This window comes from Poecilia reticulata, linkage group LG4 (genome assembly GCF_000633615.1).
Source record: "Poecilia reticulata strain Guanapo linkage group LG4, Guppy_female_1.0+MT, whole genome shotgun sequence".
Taxonomy (NCBI): domain Eukaryota; kingdom Metazoa; phylum Chordata; class Actinopteri; order Cyprinodontiformes; family Poeciliidae; genus Poecilia; species Poecilia reticulata.
The window spans coordinates 416,031-422,384 of record NC_024334.1 but is presented as its reverse complement, the minus strand read 5'-3'; positions in this window follow the sequence as shown (position 1 = coordinate 422,384).

Here is a 6,354-nt window from a genome sequence, read left to right as displayed (position 1 = left end):
AGTCTGGATTTATCCTAAGATTAAATTAAACACAGCTGGACCCTATTCACTAATTTAGGGACTTCTGAAGGAAATTGGGGGCTCTATACATATGAGCTTTTATGGTTTAAAATTGGAAAATATTTTTTCAATTTTGAATTATACTCTACTTTGTGTGGATCTATCAAATATAATTCCAACACTATATACTAAGATCTGTGGTTTTACTATGACAAAATGCGAAGAAGTGGGCGTACTTTATGGTACTCACACTTCCACAAAGTGTGAGTACAGACAGACTGGACATGTCTGTTGCTTGTTTCATTATCATTTCAATAAAACATGGAGGTATGAGGTTTCTTTGGGTCTGAAGAAAAATGTAATGGCATTAACTAAATCAGAAATCACATCTGAAAACATTGCAAACTTGGTAATACACCACGCCGATCGATATCTTTGGAGTTCACTTTGATCAAAGCCATCGAATATAAAACTCTCCCTTTTAATTACAGCCATGAGTCCAATCATAAAACACACAGAGTAGGTGGCATCTGTCTATGAGCATCCATCCCCCCTCCTCCCTAAAATTGATGTGCTCGAGTGTTTCAGCTTCCTAAGCAGACGGCTGCACGGACAGCGACACTGTCCCATCACTTTTATGACATCTTAAGGAATCTTTTTAATACAGTCCATTACTGCAGCCATACAAATCTTCCCCAATGCGGCTCCATCTATGGCCTGATCAATTTTTACTCTGCTGAGCTGTACCCTTTACCCTCATTTTGTCATCTCAAAATTCATATAATATGGGATTTCCTTATGAGAAAAACTGCAATAAAAGTATGTTACCACTCTGATGATGTGCACGAGTCAGTACCTGACTCTACCTAAAAAGTCTTTCCATGAGACAGAATTTGTTTCTGCAGTAAGCAGAACTGTTTAAATGTTATTTATTTTCACGTTCCTAAGAAAATATATTGTGAAGTGCAGCATTGATTTAGAACATAACCATGTCTTGATACGGGTTGGAGGAGCTGAATTTATGAATCCTTTGCACAACTCCTTTAATTGAATTTTCCAAATCTCTCACCTCACACAAATAATCAATACGCACTGCTGAGAGAAACTTGCCTCAGAATTATTAGGGCCCCTCTTTTTCAATTTTGTAGTCATCAGCAAATACAGGCATTGGGGTATTTGTGATGCCGTGACTGTACCTGGAGGATTTATGCTCGTCCCAAGCCTGATTGCTCACCTAAAGTGACTTTTATTTAGAATTCTTACCGAAACTTTTGTTAACCTTAAAGGGGTAGCATTATGTATTTTCCTGGCACATAGTGCTACTTTACAGCAGTTCAGTTATAACAACTGAACTGTTACCTTCAGTTGTTATAAAAATGCTGTATATGGCAAACATGAATTTAAAAAACTTGACTTCTCAGTTTAACACCTAGAAATTGGGCCTCTGTGTCTTTAAGAAGCTCATTCTTTTTCAGCGCCCAGTCAGGTCAAATGTTCCTGCAAACAGAACCATGGAGATTAAAGGATTTCTGAAACATACATGAAAGAAACATATCAACCACCCAGGTATGTTTTTGATGAGGAAAGAACATCATAACAAAATGTAAAACTGAAAAAGTCAAATTTACATAATTTTGCTCCTTTATCATTTTTGAACGTTGCCGTCTTGCTCTAAAGAAAGATGCAGTTTAACAACCACATAGTAAGGGTGGAAACAGGGATAAAAGGGCATAAAAAACAAAACATTAAGCAAGAAGAGTTACCTTAGATTGGCTCAATTGTTTTACAAAATTGTTTAAACTATTGAAAAGAAAAATAGGGCAACTTACAACAGTAAGTGTGTTTATCTAACATATTTGGATATTTAGATCCATCCATTCATCCTGGTCTCAAGCCAGTCATGACTATTCTGTTCAGATGTCAACTATCTTTTCCTCTGGAGTCTCCGAGCATTTCTTAGACATTCACTACATGAGCCCAAAGCCTAAAGAGCATATCAGCCATCTGAACAAACACTTTACACTAGTGGACACTCATGCATCAAGATACCATCACCATCATCTGTTCGGATTTCATGCTCTCAGCAGATATAGGCCAGACCTATCCAGCAGCTTTGAATAACAGTTTGTTTACTTAAAATGTGTGTCTTAGTGTGAATAGAAGGCTAATTCTATCTGCCTTGACTCTGTGAGGTCTGTTGTTGCAAGGAGGTTTATGCAAAGCTGATAAATTTCATGGCTCCACCATGTGACAGAAATGTGACATTCCTGGGGTGTGGACCCACAATGTATCACGTATGTTCAGTTCCTTTACTGGAACGAATTTAAAGTAATTTTTAACAACCTTATCAGAAAACAAGCTCGCCTCCCGACAATGCCCCCTATTCATTTTCCACAAGTCCCCATTGTATGATTGAATCACAAGAATTGCTCCGCTGCAGGCACAATATGTGCCTAAAATAATCAAATTAATTCTTTCCTTAGGAAATCTACTCATTGACTTGTTTGTTCAACCATAACAAAATGTTGTTTTTCACCAAAGGTCGCACAGCACACAACTCAAACAAGCATCCATTGATGTCGAAGTTAAGTAGCACAGAAGATACAAGGGAAAAGATAATCAAATAGTGAAATAGTAGCACACGGGGATGTCCGAAAGAATGAAACAGCCTTGTGACTGTATCTGTTTTTCTTCTAATCATAAAGTCAACCAAACAATTGGAGGAAATTTTTCCCGACACAAAGTAGAGTTTCATAGATTCAATATATCAAAAAATGATAGATTTGAGAAAAATAATTTATAGTGGACCAGAAATGCTGGCCTAGTAAAAAGTATAACCATATTCTGCACTGTGCACTTAGTTGATTAAGATTTCTTCTGCAAGAATTATTAGATCAACGTAGCATTGCATGGAAGTGGTCAGACTACGGCTGAGGAGCAGTTGGCTTTGGTGTGCCAGAGAATTATGTCATAGATTCTGCATGCTGCTCAGGCGGTCAATAAACAGATACTACTTTACAGCAAAGGGAGGCATGAAGCTACTCTGACTTTGGATGTGATTAAACACAGTGAACAGTCTGTAGAAGTTGGTATGTTTACCAAAGTTATCAAATTTGACTTTGGACTTCAAGTGACATGGATTCTGTGGCTCTCCCCTCTTTATAGACTGTGGGACCTTAATTTCCAAATAAAATACAAAATTGTCATTAAGCAGAAAAGAGGAGCTTACATCACTGAGCAAGAGCCCAGCACAGGTTAGCTGCCTCTTTTCACCTGATACAGGAGTAGTTTAAGCCTTGACTCCAGCTGCCTTTCATGTTTTGTAAATCTCCTCCAAACTTTTAAATGGGCTTTGCTTTACCATCCTTTCAAAGTTGTGTTTTCCATATGTACTGTAGCACCTTTCCACTGTCATTGTAAACTAATTAAATAAATCTACAGTTAAGTTTTAAGATTGTTATTACACTAATAATAGTAAAACCAGGGTGCTACTATGAACATGGCTTACATTTATCACATGAGTCTTTGTTCTCCTTCCATGCTGAAAAATCCCCTGATGTTGGAAACATAATCTCATTAAAGTTACGTAGAAAGCCAGAAAAAATTTTGAGATTCTAAAGCTTTACTGATACTTCAAGGCTATCTTCACAACCAGTGTCCTATTTTTTATTTTTATTTTTTGCTCTCTTGTGGCAGTAAAGATAGGATGACTTCAACAATAAATGTCATTAAGATCTTACCATACATGTTTGATGATCTCCTTCAAATCAAGAGAAGGAATGCACTTGTTCGCTGCTGCCCTCTGGTGATTTACTACAAAATGGAAACATTAAGGCGACTAGAACATAAACTTGGAGAGGTTGGATTGAAATAGGACCAGAACATCCTACAGTCACACAAGCATCCATTTTAATACAACAACAAAAGTAGGAAGTGACTATTCAGTTGGTAAAAAAACACTAGTGACACCACATCTCTGTTCCTCAGAAGGATAAAGATGAGCTTTCCAGCAGAGCTTTCTTTGCTCGGCTGACCTGTGATTGTTGGAGTTTAGATAATTAAAAAAAGAAAATACAGATTGCATAAAGATTACAAAAAAGATTTGCTTCTATTTGATTGAAATAAGTTTTTTATTTTTCCAAGAATCCTGCCAGAATTTTGCTTCCCACTGACTGGATGTGTCAAAGTGACACATAAGACCACAATCAATCATTTATTTGTCGATAACCCTGAACTAAACTCCTCGTTTAACTAAAGCCCACCTGTCCACAGAACCAGTTCATTCCATTTCAACTTCTTTGTCAACAAAAGCAAGACCAAAGAGCTGTCAGCTGACATCTACCAAAGGACATTAGATCTGCACAAGGCTTTGGTGGACTACAACAAAGACTTGGGTAACAACACATGATGCAACTGTGCAGAATTGGAGTAAATAAGAGGTCTGGAGTTTTATGCAACAGTATTGCCTCATGAGGTAAAGATGAGGTATCAGCTTACAACATCACTCATAGAGTTTATTTGTGAAAAGACAGTTGAGAGCAGAACTATTTAGAATTTCCATCTCCATGCTTTTAAAGGGTCACAAGCCCATCTTTTTCCAGTTTTCCAGTAAACTAACAAATAATGGCTTGGACTAAAATCAAGCTCTCTGGTGTCAACTTGAGACACAATGAGATTTATCCAGGAATTCCATCCTCACAGTCAAGCACAGTAATTGAGACATTATGCTGTGGGGCATGTTTTTTGTGCTAAGGGTACAAGTGCACTTCTCTCCATTGAAATGAAAAATAATAAACAGCATATTCATTATCTTGTACAAGAACCGTCATACTTCACATAATAATATGTGAATGGTTTTCCTAGCATGTAAATGACCTAAAACATTCCATCATGACAACAAAAGAGTCTCTAAGGAAACATGTTAAGGTCACTTAGTGACTTGGAAAGTCTCCAGACCTTCATAAGATAAAAAAGATAAATAAAAAATCTATCCACTGCACTAGGAAACCCAAAGGATTTGAAGTTTTTTTGTAAACAAAGATGGACAAAATCCCTCTGGAGATGTTTGCAAAACCAGTTAACATTTCATTGTCATATGCGCCAATAAATATTTCTATGCTGTGTTATGTTTTGATGAAAGGTCCAATAAAATTGTAAAAAAAAAAATTCATTTAATGTCCTCCAGATCTTTTCTTTTTACTTTTAGATAATGTACTCTTTGTACTTTGTTCCTATTAAAGTAAAACTGGAATTACAGACAACTGGTTCTATAAATCAATAATTTTTTCAGCTTCTAAATTATTTCCCAGTCTAGCCATTTAACATGTGTGTTAATATGTCTATTTTTAAGTGTTGTCCTATCTTGTTGATCTGTCTCTGTTTATGCATTGACATTTAAGGTGTTCAGTTTTAGAGAAATGTCCTTGGATTGATGCTGCCCTCAGAGTCACCTTAAGATGACAAAATCAACCGTGTGTTATGACTTCTCTGTAGATTGATTTTGTGTAACTATAAAATTCTAAACTAATCCTTGTTTTGATAGATAGTCCAGACTCAAATTGTCTGCCTCAGCTAAGGAAATGGTTCTTGTCTTAAGTGACTCTTACACAACTATTTTTAGTGCTATGTAAATCACTGATAATTTGGCGAGTGACGGATCGCTGTCATTCCATGTCTCCTGTCATTAAACTCTGATTTGTCATTTTGACCATCAGAAGAGAGTGACAGTTGAAATATAGACAGTCATAAAACACAGCTTTCTGTAACTCAGTACTTATTACAGACTTTGGCACATAATATGTTGGCATTTTAGAAAAACCTTCAACTTCTTTGAAATTATAATACTCCATTCATTTTGGAGCACCATTTTTGTGTAAAAGTTGGAATGGATAAAAGACAGAACTGTAGCTGAACTTGAGCTCTCTTAGACCACACAGAGAGTTTGACTATACATTTGAAGGAAAAGGATATATGTTTTTGAACAAATAAAACCTTTTTTTTTATTACAAAAAAATGTTCAAATGTGGTTTGCATTGGCATTCTGCCCCTTGGCTTCAAGTCTCCTGAATAAAACTCAGAGCAATTTTTAACCTTCAAAAGTCTTAATAGCTTAATTAAAATTTAGACTTGGCATTGTGGCAGCCATTCACCTTCATGGAAAAAGACAAGCCTTAACATACTGCAAGATCTGCACTGGAATTCTTTAGGTGAAAGAATAATTTATGTATTATTCCTGCATAGTCAAAGTCCAGACTTAAATTAAATTGAGAATTTAAGGCAATACCTAAAATTGTTGAACACGTCTCTCCAACCTGTCTCTAAGCTTCAATTTATTTATTTTTAGAAAAATAGAGA